The sequence below is a fragment of the Hordeum vulgare genome, chromosome 7H (genome assembly GCF_904849725.1).
Source record: "Hordeum vulgare subsp. vulgare chromosome 7H, MorexV3_pseudomolecules_assembly, whole genome shotgun sequence".
Taxonomy (NCBI): domain Eukaryota; kingdom Viridiplantae; phylum Streptophyta; class Magnoliopsida; order Poales; family Poaceae; genus Hordeum; species Hordeum vulgare.
Genome location: NC_058524.1, coordinates 524,990,928 through 525,015,736, shown reverse-complemented (window position 1 = coordinate 525,015,736; position 24,809 = coordinate 524,990,928).

Sequence of the window (24,809 nt, the reverse complement as noted above, 5' to 3'; positions counted from 1 at the left end):
AAAACATAAGGTATTCAGATCTGAAATCATGGCACTCGGGCCCTAAGTGACAAGCATTAAGAGTAACAAGTAGTAGCAAAGATTATAAACACCATAGTAGATGATAGGCAATATGCCCCCAACAATCCGACGAACTATTACATGATCTAACTCATCCAGTCCCTACCATCCCCTTCACCTACGGCAGGGAATTACTCACACGTGATGGGGGAAGCCATGGAAGGGTGATGGAGTGGTGATGGTGATGACGATGGCAGCAATTTCCCCTCTCCGGAGGCCAAGGCAGCCTCTAGATTAGCTCTCCCGGAGAAGAACCGAGGGTGGCGGCGGCTCCGCGTCAAGAACTTGCAAAACGACTTCTGTTCTGGGATTTCTCCATCATGGGTAAAAATAGGAGCCAAGGTAGGGCACCAGAGGAGGTTGGCCCCACCCAGGCGGCCTCCTGGCGCGGCTAGGGGGCAGGTCGCACCCACAGGTCGCCTGGAGGCCTAGTGGCCCCCTCTGGCCCAAGGGTCCTCCCGGTGCGTGGATTTTCTCTAATTTTTATTGGAATTTTCCGGGATGCCTAAAAATCCATTTTCCTACACACAAGAAAACCATACACGCAGCTCTGCTGAAAACAGCGTCAGTCCGGATTAGTTTCATTCAAATCATGCAAGAATAAGGCCAAAACAATAGTAAAAGTGTTTGGATAAGTCGATACATTTGAGACGTATCAATCATTACTTGTTTATGAGAAGATATATGATAAAATAGTTGCTTATATGCTAATATTCATGTTGCTCTCATGTCTGTATTTATTTTTATCGACATCTCCCTCTCAAATCATGTGGCCATTATTCTCGAGCTCAGCTTTCGCTTGAGGACAAGCGAGGTCTAAGCTTGGGGGAGTTGATATGTCCTTTTTACATCATGAATATTTATTGATATTTTTCTTATCATTTTCCATTATTCCCTATTATTATACAATTATTATGTATTTTCTCTCTGAATATGCAAGGTACATTATGAATAGGAAAGTATGTGGAAACTGGAATTCTGGGTCGGGAAACCGAGAAAAAGGTAGAAAAATCAAGTTGATCCAAATGACCTAACACTTCACTAAGAATGTTTTTGCAATATATAAGAATTATTGGGCCAAAAATACACCGCAGAGGGGCAGCCACCTGGGCACAAGCCATCAGGATGCGCCCCCAGGTTGTGGCCTAATAGCTTGTGGGGCCCCTGTTAGTCCTCCGATGCCCTTCTTATCCTATATGATGTGTTTTACGCTAGAAAAAAAATCAAGAAATACATTTTGGGACGAAGCGTCGCCGTCTCAAGATGGAAACCGGGTCAGAGGCCCTTTTGCTCTCCGGAATAGCGGTTTTGCCAGAGGAATTCCTCTCTGGGAGGGGGAAATCAAAGTCATTGTCATCATCAACGCTTCCCCCTTCGTAGGAGTTCCAATATTCATCAACATCTTCACCAGCACGATCTTATTTCCAACCCTAGTTCATATTTTGTATTCAATCTTTGTCTCGAAACCTCAAATTGGTACATGTGGGTTTCTAATTGTGTTACATCTTGTAGTTGATGCTAGTCGGATTATTTGGTGAAAGACATAATGTTCAGATTCTTAATCATATTTGTTACACCTCTGATGTTGAACATGTTGATGAGGTGTGAGTAGTTAATATTGTTCCTGAGGACATGGGAGAAGTTTGGTTATAAGTAATCATACAAAGTTGGCGTTTGCTTGATATTTTGATGATATGTATGTTGTTACATCCTTTAGTGGTGTCATGTGAACGTTGAATACATGATGCTTCACCATGTTATGGGCCTAAAGGAAGTCATTATGGAGTAACACGTATATGATGGATTGCGAGAGTTATAGAAGCTTAAACCCCAGTTTATGTGTATCTTCATAAGGGGCTGAATTGGATCCTCATGTTCATGATATGGTTAGATTTATCTTAATTCTTCTTTCGTAGTTGCGGATGCTTGTGAGAGGGGTTAATCATAAGTAGGTTGTTAGTTCAAGTAAGAACAACACCTTAGCATCGGTGCACCCACATATCAAATTATCAAAGTAACGAACGCAAATCAACTTAATATGATCAACATGACTAGGTAGAAATTCCCATGTGTACCCAGGAGCATTTTCTTTATATAAGAGTACCTTTAGGCCTGTCCTTTTCTATAAAAAGGGATTGGGCTACCTTGCTTCATCTTTGTTACTATTGCCACTGGTCATTTGTTACGAATCACTTTGTTACAAAACTACCTATCACTATTATCTACAACACTTGGAGAGAATACCTTGCTGAAAACTACATATCATTTCCTTCTGGTCCTCGTTGGGTTCGACACTCTTACTTATTGAAAGGACTACGATTCATCCCCTCTGCGTGTGGGTCATCATGCATCGTCTCACACCCACGAACATCACACACAAGCTGATGGTATATATTCTCAAACTGCAACTTATTTTTGTCTATACTTTTGCAAATAACTTTTCTATATTTGTCTATTTTATAACACATGTTTTTTGGTCCTATTTATTGACATCACACAGAAAATTCCCAAGAATATAGATCAACCACTGAACTTGTCTCCTCAAGGGGTGGACGACTTTTATATGGGTGTAGGAGATATCATGCAGGTTCCATATGGCATGGATTGTGATGGAAGGATGGTTTTGAATAAAGAATGGGGCGTTTTTCTAGCCAAGAACCGTCTAGAGGTAGATGTTGCTCTTGTGTTCAACTATAAGGAGAGCAATTTAGAGGACAGGAACATAAGATGCATAGTGTCAACACTTTAAGGGTGGCAGAAGCATAAGAGTTTCCACTAGGGACACTATGCTAGCATCCATTACCATATTGTATTATGCAATCCAGCTACTTACATGAACTCTCCTAAAATAGATGCTTGCTCTTTTGCCCACTAGCATTTTTATTGTTTTGTTATCTTAGGCATTACAACTACTTTTGTCTTTTTTTCTCTTCTGAACCATGAAAGCCAATGAGATGGATTCTTGTTTTCCTTTTTTAGGTATTTTTACACAACTTGTCTTTTCTTGGTAGAAAGCATATATTATGCTTTTTTGTTATTAAGAGGAGGTGCAACCCGTGTGTGGCACCTTTTGACCGCATTTTTTTGCAACTTGTTATAGTTAAGAGCTACTACAAGGAGGTATAAAGCAACCGCAAAACCCTGCATTGGCGGAGTCTTTCTCTTTTATAGTCCTTTTCGGTAATTTTTGCAAAACCGACAAACACGAGTGCAACTGCAACTAATAACATTAGATATGCGACAGTTAACACCAATTGGTCGGGCGGACGGTTGTCGGTGTTGGTGGAGATTTTTTTGTTACTTTTTTGTTGTACTTGGCACCGCCCCAATCTGACCGCAACTACAAGTTCATTGCAGCCAAGTGCACAATGCGATCACAATCGAGGATGGTTAGGGGGATGGTTGTCAGTGGGCGCATAGTATTTTTTCTTCATTTTTAGGTTTTCTGATTGTTCTAGTTGGAACCGCCCCGATTAGATCGCAACTACAATCATCATAACCAAGTGCAACTGTAAGTCGTAGAGTGCGACCGCAACCGGGGGTGTTCAGATGGACCTTTTTTAGGTTTTCTTTTCGTAGCAGTTGCAACCGCCCCGACAACCCAGAACTGCAACTCATCACACCCAAGCGACAGTAGAGACATACTGTACGACCGCAACCGGGGTTGGTTGGGAGGGGTTTGCGAGAGTTGTCAGCAGCAGCAAAGCCTATTTCTTCCTTTTTAGTTTTTTTTGTAATAGTTGCAATCGCCCCGACCAGACCGCAACTATAACTCACCGCACCCAAGCGAAACAGCGAGAAATACAACGTGACCGCAACCGGGTATGGTCGGGGGGGGGGGGGGTAATGGTTGTCGACTTCATCAAAGTCGTTTTCTTCCTTTTGTTAGTTTTTTTTGTAGTAGTAGTTGCAACCGCCCTGACCTGACAATAACTATAAATCACTGAACCCAAGCGCAATTGTGAGGCATACAACGCATCTACAACTGGTGGTGGTCGGGAGGGTCAAGGGTTGCGGTGACAACAAAGCCTTTTTTTCCTTATTGTCAAGTTTCTTTTTATGTAGTAGTTGCACCGACCCCGACCAGACCACCACTGCCATTGACCGCACCCAAACGCAACTACGAGACATACAACACGATCACAACCGTGGGTTAGTGAGGGGCAAGGGTTGTCGGTGGTACCAAAGCCATTTCTTCCTTTTTATTAGTTGTTTTGTGTTAGTTGCAAATGCCCACACCAAACTGCCATTGCAACTCATATCCTCCAATCACAACTCCAAGGCATATAATGCGACCGCGGTCGGCGTTGGTCTAGAGGGCGACGCTTGTCGGCGGCAGCAGTGACTTTTCTTCCATTTTTTATGTTTCCTTTTTTGGTAGTAGTTGCAACCGCCCCAACAAGACTGCAACTGCAACTCATCGCACCCAAGCGTAACTTCAAGGCATACATTGCAACCGCAACCGGGTCTAGTCAAGGGGGCGCGAGGGTCGTCGGCGTAAGCAAAGCCTTTTCTTCATTTTTTAGGTTTTCTTTTTTTACTAGTTGTTGCAACCGCTCCGACTAGACCGCAATTACAACTCATCGCACCCAAGCGCACTGCGAGACATACAACACGACTGCAACCGTCCGGGGGGTGGTTGGGGGCGAGGGTTGTCGGTGGCAGCCAAGCATTTTCTTCCTTTTTTAGGTTTTGTTTATTTTGTAGTACTTGCGACCGCCCCGACCAGACCGCAACTGCAATGCATCGCACCCAAACAGAATTGCAAGGCATACACCACAACCGCAACCAGGCCGGTCGGGGGGCAAGGGTTGTTGGCGGTAGAAAAGCCTTTTATTCCTTTTTGTAGTAGTTGCTGCCGCCCCGACCAGACCACAACTACAACTCATCACACCCAAGCGCAACTGCGAGACATACAACGTGACCGCAACACAGGATGGGCGAGGGGGTGAGGGGAAATAGTTTTTGGTGGCAGCAAATCTTTTTTCTTCATTTTTGTTAGGTTTTTTGTAGTAGTTGCAACCGTCCCGACCTGACCGCAACTTTAACTCATCACACCCAAGCGCAACTGCAAGACATACAACGCGTCCGCAACCGGGAGTGGCCTGGTCTAGGGGCGTGAGGGTTGTCAGTGGTAACAAAGCCTTTTATTTCTTTTTTTAGGTTTTCTTTTTCATAGTTGTTGCAACTGCCCCAACCAGACCGCAACTGCAACTCATCGCACCCAAGCGCAATTGTGAGACATAGAACGCGATCGCAACCAGGGGTGGTCGGGAGGGCAAGGGTTGTCAACGGAAGCAAAGCCTTTTCTTCCCTTTTTAGGTTTTTTATAGTAGTTGCAACCACCCTGACCAGATCGCAACTACAACTCATCACACCCAAGCGCAATTGAAAGGCATATAGCGCGACCGCAACCGGGGTTGGTCGAGTGGGGGCAAGGGTTGTTGGCAGCAACAAAGTATTTTCTTTCTTTTTTGTAGTATTTGCATCCGCCGTGACCAGACCACAAATTACAATGCAATCGCAACCGGAGGTGGTCTGGGGGGCGCAAGGGTTGTTGGCGACAGCAAAGCCTTTTCTTCATTTTTTAAGTTTTATTTTTTTTGTAGTTGTTACACCCGCCCCGACCAGACGGCAACTGCAACTCATGGCACCCAAGCGCAACTGCGAGACATACAAGGCGACTTCAACTTGGGGGTGGGGTGGGGGGTTGGGGTCGAGGGTTCTCGGCGGTAGCCAAGCCTTTTCTTCCTTTTTTTTAGGTTTTGTTTATTTTGTAGAACTTGCAACCGTCCGACCAGACCGCAACTAGAACTCATCGCACCCAAGAGCAATTGCAAGGCATACATCGCGACAACAATCGGGGCTGGTCGGGGGGCGAGGGTTGTTGGCGGTAGAAAAGTCTTTCCTATTTTTTGTAGTAGTTGCAACCGCCCCGCCTAGACTGCAACTACAACTCTTCAAACCCAATCGCAACTGCGAGATATACAACGCGATCGGATAGGGATTATTTTTCCCACCTTGCTTTTTATCCTAGAAAATAGTACAACATATCAAATGTCAAATTCGTTTACATTTCGGGCCACTAAGGAGAATAGTACAACCAAAATTCAGCTATTCATTCAGATTTTTTTCCTTTTTTGCAGCCACTAACCTGAGAACCAACCAGGTAAGCTCTATTTGCATCAAAAATAGGTGCAACCAAAGCCTTGCTTCTAATGGGGATAAGTTGCGAGCAATGATAACGTGGTAGCGCCTTTTCCTTTGGAGTCATCGTCGAAGTTTCCTCCTCTCTAATAGTACTAGGTTATGGTTGCTCGTATTTTGGGTTGTCGTTGCAGCTGTTGGTGCGTCCAAACCCTTCCTCATGTTTTGACGGGGAGTCTTGAATGTTTTCTGGGCGAAAACTCTATTGATCGACGAGGGTCGATGCCGTCGATGACTCCTCTTGCGGGAGTCATGTTTCCTTCCAGAGGCATCTTCAAAAGTTTGTTCACTTCTCTCTGGGTAGCGGGCAAGTAGACGGTGGAGGTTGAGTTGACCGGTTGTGGTTTGGTCGGGGTTTTGCTTGATTGTTTGCAATTGTGTGGTTTTTGTCTAATTTTCCTTATAAACAAAGTCAAGTTCATTCTTCTTTATGAATTTGGAGGAGCATCCTGCCCTCTTGGTGAAGTTTTATAGAAAATAAATTAAAATGTTTTCAGCATCCTGCGATAAATTAGTTGTCATCAACGTGTCCTGTCTACTTGACTTATTGATGTTTTTCTTCACTTGTTTGTGTGCCAATGATTAGCGCCTATGTGCCCTCAAAATGGAAATACTTTCCCATCGGGGTTTCTTATGATGCAACCAGTCCATCAATGTGAAGTCTTAGGTTTGCCGTCACTGCATGCATTTTCCTCAATTTAATTTAGCTCTTCGGTATTGTTTGCTCAGTGCGAAGAGACATTCCTATCGACTACGAGATACCCGTGGTGATCTCGTCAATCTCAAAATGTTGTGTTGGTTCGATGTTTCGAAGAAGCTCATATGGGTAAGGTGTGTGTTCATGTGTTCATTGGGGTAATTTCTATGTGTATTTGAGCATTTCAATTGTATTGTATTCAATAAAAAAAGAAAATACTACTTCCCCATTTCATAATATAATGTGCATTGATTTTTGTGAAAGTCAACCTTCACAAAGTTTCGTCAAGATTATTGAAAAAAATTCTAGGTATACCATATTAAATTATATTTCATAACGGATCAAATTGTACTATTGATTTGGTATTCTAGACATTGACAATTTGTTCTACAAATTTGGTCAAAAATTTATAAGGTTGACATAAAAAATATCTAATGCACAATGTTGGGACGGAGAGTATGTACCACTTGGTCTACTGTATGCTCGATCTAGAGCTGTTTGCTGCTGCTTAACATGTTGTGCCGAACTTATTCTAGGAGTCGTGACATCACAGTAGCGAAAAGATGAATCCACCTTCTCCCAACTGCCAATTTTGATCCACTAGCTAACTTTCAAAGCGGAGTGAGTTCAAGTTCCCTCGCACTTCGGTCGCGAGTGACTAGTGACAAGAGCAGTAGTCCCCCTCGCAACTTGCTCGAGTGCAGATAGATAGATTGGTTACCTGTTGCTCTGGCCGGTGATAGTACAGCGTAGCAGCAGGCGTCTTGCCATGGACTGTCGGGCACGGGACACACAGTAGTCCTAGCACATCACGAGTAGCTTGTTGTTAGGGTTAGACGCTGCATTAAACATGATCGTCTGCTTCCTGTGTTAACTGTAGGCTCCCGTGACGTACAGATCGGAGTAGGGGAGACTTCTCCGGCGTCCGCCTTCCTGTATGTATAAAGCTGGGGCTACTCTAGCTCCTGTCGCCGGCCTATGATCAGCAGCGCATGCGGCTGCAGCGATGGACGACGTGATGCGAACGCAAAGCCAACTTTTATATTGGGAAAATGATGCTTGTCGACTGACTGCTGATCACGCGTCAGGATCGGCCGTCTCGTTGGTCTGTGCTACCTGCCCCTCGTGGTTAAAATGTGAAAAATAGCCACGATGCAGTACCACGCCCAACCACTCCTACCTTATCCTATAGGTGGCACCCATTTTCCTTTTGCAAACTAACGCAGATTCATTCTAGAAAACAGACACAAAAAATTGTTCGGTTTTAAAATTAGAACCGCAAGCAATACCGGACTGACGCTAGTTTTGGAGGTTCCCTCGAGCGAACGATTTGTTCGCTAAGGAATTAGGCGAGGAACAATTCAGCGAACGAGATATTCAGGGAACAATTCAGCGAACAAAAGTCAAAATGTCAGTTGTAGCAAAAATTCAACGAACTCGAGTTGCAATCAAGCATGGATGTAGTTTTCTGAATGAATAAAATGTAGCAAAATGACAAACCTTTGCATCAAATTTATATATGGTTACAGCAAATCTAAGAGAAAAAATATTACAAGGCTGTCTGACAGCGCGTGAGGGCCGCGAACGCCGGCCGAACGAGATACCCTTTCTCGAGCGTTCGCTTTAGTGGGGATCCAACGATTTCTTTTTGAGGCAAGATCCAGAAAAAAAAAATGAGGGAGACAAGATCCAAACGAGACGCCCTTTCTCGAGTGTTCACTTCAGCAGGGATCCAGCCATTGAGAAGCCCTTTCACAGAGGCCCAGATAACTGAATTTTTTAACAAAACAAATTGCGAACAATAAAGAAAATTATTATTTTATAGGGATAACATTTACAACTACCATGCTCTAATTTCTAAAAATTGCCATGCTATACTTTATAAAATTATCATCCTCTAATTTATAAATTTACAATGGTATAGTTAAATAAATGTGCCATGTTATCTGGAATAATAAATTCGCCATGCTGTAATTTATAAACAATTGGAATGGTCAGATGGCAACTTTAACAGAAAAAATATTTTCCCACGTCATGCAAAAAAAAGATAAAAATTATGGGTGATTAACATGGCAAACTAAGAAAATGTTGGCTTCTCTAAAAATCATACAATGTTTATAAAACTTCTATGATGCTCTCATGGCAAACTATATGCTGTAAAAAAATTGTGCTCATGAGAAGGTGGAAATTTGCCATGTCAATAAATCTGATTATACATAAAAATATATTTTACCATGCTATGTTAAATAGATTTCCCATAGTAAGTTCAATAGTTTTCTATGGTCCAAAAGAACAAATAGTTGTAAGACAAAGAACATTGCCATGGTCTAATTAATAGAAATTCCATGGTCTAAATAAAAAATTGTTATGCTACGTACAGTAGAACAACCATGATCTAACTAATAAAAGTTTCATGCTCTATATAATAAATTTGTCATTGTATGAATAACAAAATTGACATGCTATGTAACATAAAACTACCATCGCTTAATTAATAAATTGTACATTGTCTAATTCATAAATTTTTCAAGGTCTTTATAATAAAATTACCGTGTTGCTTCAATAAGACTACAAAGGCAATAAATTTTACATGCTCTTACTATTATAACTGCCATGCTACCTACAATAAAAATTGCATATGATAATTTTACGATTTGTTTCTCTAAAAACACATGCTAACTTTTGGGGATTTGTAATGGTTACATGGAAAAGTTAGCGATTTGTTTCTTTGAAAAGATGGAAAATTTAGGGATTGCCATGAACATATAGCAATTTTAGAGATTGTGTTCTCTAAAAACATGGTAACTTTTTGTAATTTAAAATGGATAAATAGATAAATTTAGGAGATTTGTTCTTTAACAAAGAAGGGAATTTAGTAGATACCATGGACACAAGGCAAATATAGGATGCTATTTTTTGGAAAAGATTGCAACAAATGGAATTTGCCATGGGCACAGGGAAAAATAAGATTTTTGCCATGCTATAGAAGAGAAATTTGCTATGTATTCAATGAAAGAGTGTGTCCCATAATATTCAGGTTAAACTTGAATGCCCGAGAAACATAACCATGCAATGAATTAGCTGACCAGTAGAAACATTTTGCCATGATGTGGTAAAACTAAAGGTTTTCTACTTTTCAAAATAAAATGAAATTTTGCCGTGTTCTAGAGAACACAATTTCCCTAAAATTGCCATGATGTAGGAGACAACTTTCACAAAAAGGTTATGTTTCGTAGATCATATTTTCATAAATATGCCATGATGTAGGAGACAATTTTTTTATATTTTTTCCACATGTAAAACGTGTGTAAAATGGTTTTTATGTATATAAAAAATACACAATGTGTATGAATAAGATAGATATCAAATTTTGTATTTAAGAAAGTATTGATCATGTATATAAAAATGTTCAACATGTATAAATATATATCTAATGCATATGAGAAATGTAGCTTTGTGTTGAAACAAACCTGAGCAAAACTGAAAAACAAAGAAAATAAATAAATAAATATTCGCTGAAAATTGTTAAAAGCAAAAAAACAAAAACTGAGAAAAAAACAAAAACTCCAAAATGTATTGAAATAAAACTCAAGAAACCAATGCAAAGGAAAGAAAGCTTATACGAAAAAACGATGAAGAAATAAAGAAACCCAAGGAAAAAAAAAGAAGAAAATAAAAAATAGAGAAAAAGAAAATTGAATCAAAGAAAAATCTAAGAAAGTATGAGCGTCCGAACGAAATGGGCTGGCACATTACTGTAGCATACAAGGAAATCCTCCAAGTGAGAGCTTCTTCCATCCTGCTATAGGCTGAGAGCTCCTAATTGCCACAAGGAAATCCTCCAAGTGGTTTTGGATTGTAACTCTATCAATGTGGAATGGAACTCCCTTTTTCCTCCCAACAAATGGGATGGACCATGCGACAGTTGACCAATCCACCAGTGATCATTGACAATTGACAATGGATAGTTTCTTGTTGACTTTAGCATAAACAAAAAAAATGGAGAAAAAGTTTAAGCATTCTTGAAAAAACTTTGAAAATTTCGGTAAACAAATTCAAAAAATTGGGAAAGTTCATGAAATCAGAAAAAAACATCACAAATTGAAAAAAGTTTAAACATTTCAAAAGATTTCAGGACTTGGAAAGTTCATAGTAATGAAATAAATCTTACGAATTTTATGAAAAAAAATTCACAAGTTATTTGAAAAGGTTTGTAATTTGGAAGTTCAATAATTTTGTGTAAAACATCATGAATTTGTAAATATAAAGTTCACAAAAATTGAAAAAAGATTCAAATTTGGAAATAAGATCATAGTAAATTTGAAAATTCCATGAAATTGATAAAACAAAATTGGAAAATGAAACTAAAACAAAAAGCAACTAAAACCTTAAGACCGGATATTTACTTTTATTTTGTTTTTATTATTTTTCCACTCTTTCCTTTTTATTCATTTCCGTTATTTTTTTTATTTCCTTTTTATTTTCCATTTCATTTTTTATCATCTTTTTAAAATTTATTGAACATTCTTTTGTATTCATGATTATTTTTTTAATCATGCATACTTTTCAAATTTTGAATATTTCTTACGTAGTCATGAACATTTTGCACATTCACGAATGTTTTACACAAAGTTTTGATCCTTTTTGAAAACCATTTACATTTGAATTCACAATCCTTTTCTTTTTTGAAATTGTGATCATTCTCTAAACTTTTTTCTGCAATCGTGAGCCTTTTTAAAAATTATTTATATTTTTTAATCAGCAATCATTTTTGGAGTTGACAAAAAAATTGGGGGTCATTTTCTTGTAGTTCATGAAAAATAGAATTCATGACCAATTATTCGATCAAACAACATATTTTGAGCCAATGAACTTTTTTGTACTTCAAGAATATTTTTCGTAACTTTTGAACATATTTATTAAATATCATGAACAAATTTGAATATGCGAATATTTGTTCAAAATTTGTATTTTGTTTTTTAATTCATGGACATTTTTGGAAATCGTAATCATTTTTTGAATCCACAAACATTTTTCGAATCCTAAGAGCATTGTTAGAATTCGTGAACAATTTTTGAAACTCGTGAATATTTTTCTGAAAATCGTTTTCAAAAATCCTGACCATGATTTTAAATTCTAAACCTTTTGAAATCCCAAGCAATTTTTAGAAGAAAATATCAAAAAAAATAAACAAAATGAAACGAAAATATAGGGGGTGCCTTGCCCGCCCCCAATATGGGTCAGCCTAAAAGCTCGCGCTCGGGAGCAGGGGTGCTCGTTTGTCGTGGCTGTATGAAGCTTTTGCTAGAGAACCTAACTAAGGCGTACCCCTTGCACTAGCCCCTCAAGTGTCACCGTCGATGTGCCAAGAGCGGTTATTTTTTTAAAATATTACATTTTTTATTCAATTACACAAATAATACACCGCTTTGAAATTTTGCGAAAATAATATGGCCTCAGCCGCACCGAAGCCGACTGGCTTCAGTCGGCTTTGCTGTGGTTGAAAGGGTCTAGTCGGTCGTGGCTTAGACAATTAGTGGCTAGTTGGCCATGTGAGAGCCTAGATTGGCTCGGCCACGTCACGATGTGCCACTCGGCCTGGTGGCTAGGCAGCCGGCCTACTACTGACCGACAAGGCCAGTTGGCCTTAGCGAAGCCGACAGGAGGCAGGTAGGCCTCTGCCGCCCCGCTCCCCCTTGTTCCTCCTCCATTCCTGTTCTTTTCTCTCTTTTTCCTCTTTGCTTGTCTCTCCACCCGAAAACACTCGGATCTTCTACACGAAATCCGAGTCGATTTTTTCCTCATTTTCCACCGTAGTTGCACTCTAGAGGGTTAGGGGAGTCAATGGAATCGTCGATCTCACAATGGGGTAGTTCGTGGTGGTGGTGTTGACCATTTTGGTGGTGGTAGTGGAGGTGGTTGAGGTCGTGGTGGTGGTGGTGATGGAGTTGGAGGTGGAGGTGGTGGTGGTGGTGGAGGTTGTTGTGTTCGTTGTTCTTCTCTTGGTGTTCGTGTTCGTCGTTTCTTCGCACACTTCAAGGGTAAGATTCAACGTCCGTTCCCGTAGCTTTGTGTAATATATTTAGGTTTGTAAATTATTGTGTTTAAATTTTTTGTGGTGCTCTCGTAGATTTGGATATATTTAGGTATGTGAATTAAGGTGTTTGGATATTTTTACATGCTCCGTAGCTTTGGGAAATATATTTAGGTATGTAAATTTTTAGTTGATTAAGAAATAATTTAGGTTTGTCCTTCTGCTAAAATTTGGAAATGTTGAATAATTTTTAGGTCAGCACAGATGTCTGATGTAGTGAAGTTAGGTTTTCACTACAATCCTGGTACTATTCAAACAAATGAGATGGGAGATGATTTGAGTGAATTTTAGTACATTGAGGTGCAAGTGACTTCTCGTGAAACATGGTGTGTTAGTGAGTTGACAGAATGACTGGCCAAATGTTTAGGGTTTAATATTTAAACACACACCGTCCGTGTTCATGCATTATGGAACCGATCCAAATCAAATATTTACTTTTATTTGAAGCATATAGAGTGGGACGATCAGTGAGTGCACTCGTTATAAGCTTGCAAGCGTAGGGGATGTAATACTATCGCCTTACTGCTCCCCATGGTAAAGCCGGTTAGTGCACGTGAAGCCGAATGTAGTTAAGATTATGGCAAGAGCAGTGAAGGGATACATGATTCACATCCAAATTATGAGTCCCATGATGGAGATGATGTTTATGAAGCAGGACAGAGCAGTCAGGTAGAAGGAGGAAATGGAGATGATTATGTCAGTGGCGAGGCGGACGTTGACGAGATAGACGGGCACATGCAAAACCACATGCAGGAAGAAGATAGCGAAGTGATATTGCCGATGGTTTCGCCGAGTCGGACGAAGAAGAGAACGCACATGAAGCTCCTATTCCTGCATCATGGAATCAGGACTTCTCATCTACAATGATCGTGAACGATGGTCATGATTCTGCATGGCAGTATCACCAAAACAACATTGCGACAGGTGTCGTGTATCCAAACAAACAACTCTGAAGGATGCAATCATTGATTGAGCAATGTCCATGCAAAGGGTTTTTGTAGCTGATGTTTCAAGTCCGAAATACTTGACAATGGTATGCAGAAACCAGGGTTGTCCCGCAAGGGTTCATGGCCATCTCCGTAAGTATGGCACAAGCTGGGCCATCAATGACATAGTTCATCATACTTGTGTTATTCGATGTATCCCTCAAGATCATCCTAACCTTACTTCCACGGTCATTGCTCGGTTGCTTTACAGCGAGATAGTGGAGAGCAAACCGATGGAAGTTAAGGCTATCCAAACAAAAGTCTTCGTAAGGTTCAAGTACAAAATTTCTTATGGCAAGACTTGGAGGGCTAAGTAGAGGGCACTTGAGACCAGATTTGGTTCGTATTTGATGCAAATGACTCTGTTGTCCGACTCCTCTACACACTGTAGAACCGGAATCTAGTCACCTATGTTGACATCCAAGACATGTTCATGCCAGAGTCCCCAACTGTGAGGGTGTTGCATCGATTGTTCTTCTCTTTCGGTGTCTGCATCGAAGCTTTCAGACATTATCGTCCGGTGATATGTATAGATGGCAGTTTTCTCACTGGCAAGTACAAGGGTCAGATCCTCACCGCCATTGGTAAAGATGGCCAAAATCAAGTCGTCCCACTTGCATTTGCTTTTGTGGAGAGCGAGAACATTGAGAGTTGGACATGGTTCTTCAGGCAATTGAAAATAGCAGTTGTGCATGATAAGTCAAATGTGTCCATCCTTCATGACATCCATGCATGTATACTCGACGCGATCAAGACATTGTCAAACCCTGGTCCCGATGAACAAAATCCATGTCAGGACCTACAGAGCCGTTGGTGCATGCGCCATCTTGGGGCCAATTTCTTCTCGCGGTTTAGAAATAAGAACCTCATGAATCTATTCAAGAAACTCTGCAAGCAGAACCAACAATGGAAGTACGAGCTAATACGCAACAGACTTAATGATTGCACATAGAGAGATGTTAGGGCTATGAGAGCTTCAAGAGATGCAGCTGTGAGGGCACATGTTGAAGGAGTAGCTGCACAATTAGCAACATGATCAATTGCCGTGGAGGAAGAGCCTGTTGGGCTTTCTGACTTGCCAGGATTTGACCCTCCTGGTACTAGGAGCAAGCTTGGGAGGATGATTAAAACCTTTCATTAGTGGATAGAGCATGAGCCTTTGGAGAGGTGGTCTATGTTGCATGACACACATGGAGCAAGGTACGGTGTCATGACTACCAATCTCGCTGAAACATATAACTTTGTCCTTAGAGGAAACAAGGCTTTGCCACTTACAGCCATTGTGAAGGGTATTTTCTATGGCTCTGTGAAGTATTTTTGAGATAGACGTCAAAGAGCTGACCTGCATATCACTCACAACCCGAACACACGTTACTGTGAAAGGGTTATGAAGTACATGGATGAAAAGATGAAGAAAGCCCGATCACACAGTGTTGTTGCCATCGGAAATCTAGAGCGAAGGTTTGAGGTTTGCTTAGCTAACAACAAATTCAGATGTGCAAATCAGGTGAGGATGCATGAGGTGAAAATTGGAAAAGAAGTCAAGCCAATGTGCGAGTGCACATGCAACAAACCAAAGTTGCTTCGACTACCTTACTCTCATGTACTTGCTACTTGCACGCAGTTAGGCCTTCACACAATCTCGTCCGTGTCTCCGTACTTTTTGAAAGAGTATGTCCTTAATACCTGGACAGGTGAGTTGATGGGTTTTCGATCAATGGGTAACTTCAACACTGTTGACCCTGCTGAAAGGTGATACATTCCACACCGTGAGAATATGCGTACAAGTAGAGGTATACATGTAACAGCCCGAGACCGGCGCTCCAGAAGATTTCCCTTTATTCCATTGTCGTCGTGTGATTTATTGGTTTGTCGCATTCATCATCGCATCATGCGCATCATCTACTGTCACACCCTGTTTTTACTACTACTTCTCTGTAATGCAAAAATCTGAGCTTGTTAAAACTTTTTCAGAACTAATGATGTGAGTGCCATGATTGTCATTGTATGCTTGTGTGTTTGATCATGTGATGATAAAAACCCCATTTCACAATATTGATTTATTTCCAAAAAGCTTTACTTGCTTCTGATTAAAGTAAAACCCTACTTTGAGTTGCACTACATGCCCTTGATGGCAAGAAGTGTTTCTACCCAAAGTTGGTGATCTAATTTTAACTTCATTTTAGTGCTTCAGAACCACAAAATAATTATTTTTAGAATTACTTTCCTAATTAATTACATGTCCATTTCTAAGGCCAGAATTGGTATTCCTACTTGGAAAAATACTTTTCTGCCTTAGAAAAATCTAATTAAATTTGGAGATGATCAGAAGGACATATATTTTCCATACATAAGATTTTAAACCCCTATTTATATTATAATTATTTGAGTAAAACCCTGAAAACCATATCTCTCTGTTTTGACCTTTTGAAATATTTCCAAAGGAAATATTCTCAATAAAATCCTAAAAAATTCCAGTAGTATCCCTAAGCCATATTTGGTGTCCACATAAAGAATGACCTTGATCCAAGGTGATTAAGGATCCCAAATAATCCTAAAACCCTTTCTTTCCAGATTGGAGTTAGAGCAACTCTACATAGCAAAGTTTGTCCTATGATGATGAAACTTTGCAGGAGTGCCTAATACCTCAAATGAGGGTTCCACACCAAAAATGATATTTGTAGGACTTAGATTGCCCACACTCTCTTTGGAAGGGACACATCTGGTCAAATAGTGGTGTTATCAAGTTTACAAAGCTAAACTTGTCCAATGGAGCTCAAACTTGGTGAAACCCCATGTTTTAGCACCAAACCCAAACCTGTTAAGTTGAAGCACCAGTGGTGGGGTGCAACCCCCGCAAACCACTGCCGAGCACCTTCTGATAGATGGGTAAAAGCCCCTTTTACCCATAGCTAAACCCAACCCCTTTGTTCCAAACTCTCAGATTAGGTGGCCAGTATCAATACCCAACCCCAGTCAACTGGCCCCTCACTGGTTCAAAGTAGAAATGCCAAAAACCCCAATCTAAGCTTTAGTTCAAAGCTGACAACACTAGTATTCCTTGTCTCCCTTGACGAGCCGAAGCTCCCACGAGACCCAAACGGCTAGCCACACTCCCAGCCAATGCCAGGACATGCTAGACACATCCAAAGTGCCTCAGAGCGCACCAGCATTACGTGGCATGCCAAAACTGCGCTCTGGGCGTGCTACAGGAAGCCACCAAGGTGGGGGCGACGCTCTCGGCCAGTTCCAACCTCCCCCGAGGTGTCCAACCTCTTTCCCGACAACTCCTCTGCTTCGAGCAACCCTCAAGGCCCCTCCTCTCCCGCGCTAGAGCTCGTGCAACGCGTGCCCGCGCTCACCAGAACCGGTGAAGGTTGCGCGGCCACGGATGCTCGACTCCTCTCTCTCTCTCTCTCTCTCTCTCTCTCTGTTGCAGATGGTTCTGGTGGTCCAAAACCACGTCCTAAGACCGTGGTTTCGACCCCAGCTCCTCCCTGCACCCCCATGCACGCCACGGTGAGTCACCGGCGCTCCCGAATCAGCTCACCGTTGCGGGCCTATTTATAGCCCTCCCCCTCGCTCCTGGACCCCTCAGATAGCTTCACCACGACCACTAGCACCTCCCTAGCCACCCCAGCAAGCCAGCAGAGCCCGGTGCTCGAGATCGACCGAGGCCCCTCCGCCTCGCAGCTCCGGTCGATCTCCGGCTACACGACGGCTCCTGCGTCCCCGACCCACCAAACTGATCCCCTCAACCCCAGGAAGCTTTCCCCCAACTCGCCCGAGCATTTCCGTGCCCCCAGCTACCTCCTCGACCACTTCCCGAAACTCCTCCGCTGCGTCCTTCTCGTCGCCGGCGAACCCCCGCCTCTCCATCGTTGTTCCGACCACCAGCAGGTAGGCGGCGTCATGCCGAACCCATTCCTATCCTTGTTTGGGCTTGAGGACGTCGGCAGCCTCGCCGGTGTGCTCCTCCTCCTCTGTGACCGAAGGTAGGAGACGACCCCGACAGGTGTGCCCCACCTGTCGGTGGCCCAACCTCCTCCCCCGCGCTGCCTGCAGCCGCTGACCACAGGGCCCTGCACATCAGGTTCAAACCTGACGACACGCGGGCCTGGGCAGGCTGTCGGCTGGCCTTGGGTCGGCCCAGTTCCAGGCCGAGCCAGGCCAGGGACTTAGCCCTTTTTCTTTTATTTTTAAAATCTGTTTTCTAAGATTTTTATAAAAATATTTAACCAGTGTAAAAATATAATTTGTCCACTATTATTCTTCTAAAAATGTGTAGTATTTAATGAGACCAATGGATGATTTTTTCAACAACTATTCTGTTTTACAATAATAAAAAGGGCTAAATTGGATCAGTTTTGCTTCTGTTTGGTTGATTTCAAAAATGTTCCTTCATTAGAATCAGAGGAAAATATTTGTCAAAATAAAAACTTAGATTTATCAGTAATATAGAACATTTTTAAAATAACCTCGTGATCTGTTTTTGAGTGAGCTATTTCTTATTTATTCTTTTTACGATGATAGAAAATCCGTGTGACGAGGGAATCGGAGCGGAAGACCTTGAAGACCCGGATACCTAGCAGACCAAGGGAAGCAGCCCTTTGACCATGACTGAGCATATGTTATATTGCATGTTAATATAGCAAGTATTTCCGTTGCATATGATCATAAGTGTCAGTAAATCATTTGATGTGATGTTACCGATGGCTCTTCCGGAGCACATGCATTGAGCTTGATCCTACCCCTTTTGAGGATCATGCAATCATCATGTTGACAAGTAATACCAGAACAATAGCATGAGCATGTTGTTGGTATAAATCAAGAGTTTATGAAAACCCCGTCTGGTGCCACTAATGCACGAGGGTGATGATGAGTTAGGTGGCCACTTCTGGTGAGGTGGTGCACTGGGTACTTTTGAGTGAGTATGGTTTCGGAAATGGGATTAGATTTATGATGTGTTGACCATCCCAACCTTACCAGTACGACCACGTTACCCCTTATGGGACGGGGTTTTGTTAATTACTCTGGTCGGTGCTAGCAAAGAGCCACATTACTAGTGACGGGAGTGATGTGTGGTCACTCTCGTGATGGGGTCGTGCCAGGTAGCACGACTATGCCATTTTTATGAGTTCCAGGCACACCATAGGTCCCCGCATGGTTGGTACTTGTCATGGTTTTGTCACGGCAGATGTCCTCGTGAAAGGACTTGATACTGGAGCCATCGCACCTTGGTGGCGACTCGAAGGGGTTAATCGGAAGAGACACGGCGATTTATCCAGGTTCAGCCCCTCGAGAGGAGGTAATAGCCTACGCCCTGCTTTGTGTGTATTGTTATGGATTCGATTACAAGGAAGGCGTAACTCGCCTAAACCTAGCACTCGATGATTTCTAACCTGCCTCTCCCCCTCCAGACTCGCCTTTATATATAGGTCGAAGCCCTAGGGTTTACAAGAGTCCCTTCCCCTTTACAAATCTTGACCACCGCGGTCTCTAAGTCGCCGTCCAACAAAACCCGGAGACCTATAACCATCCGGCGACTTTGAACCGCCCAGGCTGAGGCCCAACTAGCCCTAAAGGATGAATCGCCTTACAAGTAACCCGACCCATATTCGGCGGGTCACTTAATAAGCAATATCCCCAACATTAGGCCCCAAATTGACTTGAATCTTCATGCCAATGCCTCCGTTTTAGTTGAAGGCGATTCACTCCTTTGTGTTCCTCCATACGCCAAGCAGCGACTCAGAGCCGTCAGGACACCCTTCCAGGCGGCTGATCGGGTTAACTCGCCGATCTGGGGAGGAAGTGTGGATAGATATCCAAGCACCTTCTTGATGGAAGTTATGGGCTCTTTTGCACCTATCACGGCTTTGACGGTCAGCACACTGCCTGTGTACAGTTGTTCCATCAGTGTATAGATCGCCTTCAGCATCAACACACAGTCGTCTTGCAGATTGGCGACTCTCGAGCCTGGGATTGAATAACCTTGCAGACAAGCCAATCTGCAAGACGACTGTGTGTTGATGCTGAAGGCGATCTATACACTGACGGAACAACTGCACACAGGCAGTGTGCTGACCGTCAAAGCCGTGATAGGTGCAAAAGAGCCCATAACTTCCATCAAGAAGGTGCTTGGATATCTATCCACACTTCCTCCCCACATCGGCGAGTTAACCCGATCAGCCGCCCGGAAGGGTGTCCTGACGGCTCTGAGCCGCTGCTTGGCGTATGCTCCTGAAATTAATTTGGAAGAAGTAGCTGCCGGCTTCCCTCAGCTTAAAGATGACGGCTCGGAGTTTGTGGAAGAAGACTACCAGAAGGTTGCCAAAGATTCTCGGCTGGCCGCCACTCAACTCGCCGCCAGCCTTGACTTGACAAAATATCAGGCGGCTTACGATGATAAGAATAAGAAAATCAGCCCGCCAACCTTCGTGGTGACCAACCTTATCCCTCGGCGACCCAAGAATCCCTTCGACTGGGAAACAGACCTGGCATCAATCTTAACCGATGAAGACGACTTTGCCTCTTTGTCCAGATGCAATTTGGTCTTGGGCGATTTACAAATCGAAGCTGGTCAGAGCTCACGCCAGGACTTAGCGGAATAGATTTTCCTTGAATTTGGCCCAAGAGCCATGTAATAGTCAGTACTATCTTTTGATGACATCTTCTGCAAAAAAACCCTTGTACCGCTTTTGAGGCGGTTTGAAATATTTTGTTAATCCTTATCAGAATCGCCTGAAACGCTCAATCCGCCAAGGATGAAAACCTTGAGCACATTTATCTGTGAAAATAAAAGAACTACAAACAGTTTCAACGAATAAGCAGTGAGGATAAAAATCTCCAAGGTCAAATCATAACACGAGTAATTTTGTCGGCTCATACGGTCGCGACAGGAGGAGGCGAGTCAGAAAGCTCGTGCACCCACCCTTAATGCAGGTTTCGTCGGCTCATACGGTCGCGACAGGAGGAGGCGAGTCAGAAAGCTCGTGCACCCACCCTTAATGCAGGTTTCGTCGGCTCATACGGTCGCGACAGGGGGAGGCGAGTCAAAAAGCTCGTGCACCCACCCTTAATGCAGGTTTCGTCGGCTCATACGGTCGCGACAGGGGGAGGCGAGTCAGAAAGCTCGTGCACCCACCCTTAATGCAGGTTTCGTCGGCTCATACGGTCGCGACAGGAGGAGGCGAGTCAGAAAGCTCGTGCACCCACCCTTAATGCAGGTTTCGTCGGCTCATACGGTCGCGTCAGGGGGAGGCAAGTCAGAAAGCTCATGCACCCACCCTTAATGCAGGTTTCGTCGGCTCATACGGTCGCGACAGGGGGAGGCGAGTCAGAAAGCTCGTGCACCCACCCTTAATGCAGGTTTCGTCGGCTCATATGGTCGCGACAGGGGGAGGCGAGCCAAAAAGCTCGTGCACCCACCCTTAATGCAGGTTTCGTCGGCTCATACGGTCGCGACAGGGGGAGGCGAGTCAGAAAGCTCGTGCACCCACCCTTAATGCATGTTCTGTCGGCTCATAAGGTCGCAACAGGATGTCATGAAATTGCTCTCTCTTTTTCTTAAAGAAGAAGCCCCCAAGCCAGGGAAACATTATATTATTCCATAATGAAACTGAAAAACTTACGAAGCATGGAGTTTTAAGAACTCAAGTGTAGTAAGGCCGTAAATGGGCAATGTTCCAAGGGCGAGTTGACTCAGCCCCCGTAGTCGGTCGATCAGGCCGAAGATCCATCAAGTAGTAAGAACCATTGCGGAGGTTCTTGCTGACAACGAAAGGTCCCTCCCAAGGGGGCGAAAGCTTGTGCATGCCTGCCCGATCTTGTATCAATCGAAGCACCAAATCGCCTTCCTGGAAAGTCCGACTCTTTACCCGGCGACTATGATAACGCCGCAGATCTTGCTGATAAATCGCCGAACGAGCCGCTGCTAAGTCACGTGCCTCTTCCAAGGCATCCAAAGAGTCCTGACGCGCCAGCTCGTTCTCTCGCTCCACATATGCGGCGACTCTAAGAGAATCATGCCTTATGTCGGTAGGGAGGACGGCTTCTGCTCCATAGACCAAAAAGAAAGGGGTGAACCCCGTGGACCGATTCGGGGTGGTCCGGATGCTCCATAATACCGAAGGTAACTCCTCCACCCAACATCCTGGAGTTCTTTCCAGGGGAATTATGAGCCGAGGCTTGATCCCTCGCAAGACTTCCTGATTCGCCCGCTCGGCCTGCCCGTTTGACTGCGGGTGAGCAACTGCAGAGATATCAAGCCGGATATGTTCACGGCGACAGAAATCCAGCATCGCTCCTTGGGACAAGTTAGTACCATTGTCCGTAATGATACTGTGTGGATATCCAAAACGGAAAATCAGCTTCTTCAGAAATTTTACCGCAGTCTCCGCATCGCAAGTCCCAACAGGCTCCGCCTCAATCCATTTAGTGAATTTATCAACCGCCACCAATAAGTGAGTCTTCTTGTTGGAGGACATCTTAAAGGGACCGACCATATCCAGCCCCCAGACTGCAAAAGGCCAAGTAATGGGGATCATCCTCAATTCTTGAGCCGGCACATGAGCCTGTCTCCCATATCGTTGGCACCCCTCACACCGCCGTACTATATCTTCTGCATCTGCATGAGCCGTCAACCAGAAGAAACCGTGTCGAAAAGCTTTTGATACCAAAGAACGTGACCCGGCGTGATGACCGCAGTCTCCAGAATGGATGTCATTTAGGATTATGCATCCTTCCTCGGAGGAAACGCACCGCTGAAAGACCCCTGAAGCACTTCGTTTATATAGCTCGCCATTAATGATGACCATGGACTTGCTACGCCGAACAATCTGGCGAGCCAAAACTTCGTCAGTGGGTAACTCGCCACGAGCAAGATAAGCTAGATAAGGAAGAGCCCAATCCGGAGCAACATGGAGAGCCGCCACAAGCTGAGACTCGGGATCTGGTATCGCCAATTCCTCCTCCGTGGGTACAGTTACAGACGGTTTATGCAGGACATCCAAGAAAACATTAGGGGGACCGGTTTTCTCTGTGAGCCGAGTCGCGAGAGGGCATCAGCTGCTTCGTTGAGTCGCCGATCAACATGATCAACCTGGTACCCATGAAAATAGCCCGCCACGTCAGATACAACTCGCCTGTAAGCCGCCATCATAGGATCTCGAGAGTCCCAGGTGCCCGAAACCTGTTGCGCCACCAAATCTGAGTCCCCAAAGCATCTGACTCGGGTCAGGTTCATCTCTTTTGCTAGTCGCAAACCGTGAAGCAGGGCTTCATACTCTGCTGCATTATTTGTACAAGGGAACATGAGCCGGAGGACGTAGCAGAACTTATCTCCTTGAGGGGATATCAACACCACACCCGCCCCCGAGCCCTCCAACTGCCTGGATCCATCAAAATAGATAGTCCAATAGGTAAGGTCAGGCCGATCTTCCGGAGCCTGAAGCTCCGTCCAATCATTGACGAAATCAACTAGTGCCTGGGACTTGATGGCCGTGCGGGGGGTATACTGTATGTGATGTGACCCAAGTTCTATTGCCCATTTGGCGATTCGCCCTGTTGTCTCGCGGTTTTGGATGACGTCGCCGAGGGGCGCGGAACTGACCACGGTGATCGGGTGTTCCTGGAAATAATGTTTAAGCTTTCGACTCGCCATGAACACCCCGTAGACTAGTTTCTGCCAATGTGGGTATCGCTGTTTGGAAAGAGTTAACACCTCACTGATAAAGTACACCGGGCGTTGTACCGGGTGTTCCTTTCCTTCCTCCTTTCTTTCGATGACCACAGCCACGCTGACCGCTTTGGAATTCGCGGCGATATACAGGAGCATAGGCTCCTTTTCAGTCGGGGCCGCCAGGACCGGCGGGTTAACCAATTGATGTTTCAAGGCCTGAAGTGCCTCGTCAGCCTCCTCTGTCCACATGAATCGGTCGGACTTTCTCAGCAATTGATAAAGAGGAATCGCCTTTTCTCCGAGGCGGCTCACAAAACGACTGAGAGCCGCAATGCGACCCGCCAATCGCTGAACTTGGTTAACATTCGTCGGCTTGCCGAGGGAAGTAACCGCTTCAATTTTGTCCGGGTTAGCCTCGATGCCGCGCTCCGATACCAAGAAACCCAGTAGTTTTCCCGCAGGTACGCCGAAAACGCACTTGGTAGGATTTAGCTTCATCTGATATACCCGTAAATTATCAAAGGTTTCCTTAAGGTCTTCCAGAAGTGTCTCCTCCCGGCGGGTCTTGATCACTATGTCGTCAACATAAGCATGGACGTTGCGGCCAATTTGGCTATGAAGACAATTCTGGATGCAGCGTTCGTAAGTCGCTCCTGCGCTCTTGAGCCCGAACGGCATGGACACATAGCAAAAGGCCCCGAAGGGGGTTATGGAAGCAGTCTTCTCCTGATCTTCCACAGCCATTTTGATCTGATGATAACCTGAATAAGCGTCCAAAAAGCACAATCGTTCGCATCCCGCCACCGAGTCAATGATTTGGTCGATGCGGGGAAGAGCGAAAGGATCCTTGGGGCAAGGTCTTTTGAGGTCCGTATAGTCAATACACAAACGGAACGTGCCATTCTTCTTGAGTACTAACACCGGGTTAGCTAGCCATTTGGGGTGAAAGACTTCCACGATGAACCCGGCGGCTAAAAGACGGGCGACTTCCTCTCCAATCGCCTTCCGTCGCTCCTCGTTAAACCTGCGAAGGTATTGTTGGACAGGTTTGCATTTTGGGTCAATATTAAGATGGTGCTCAGCGAA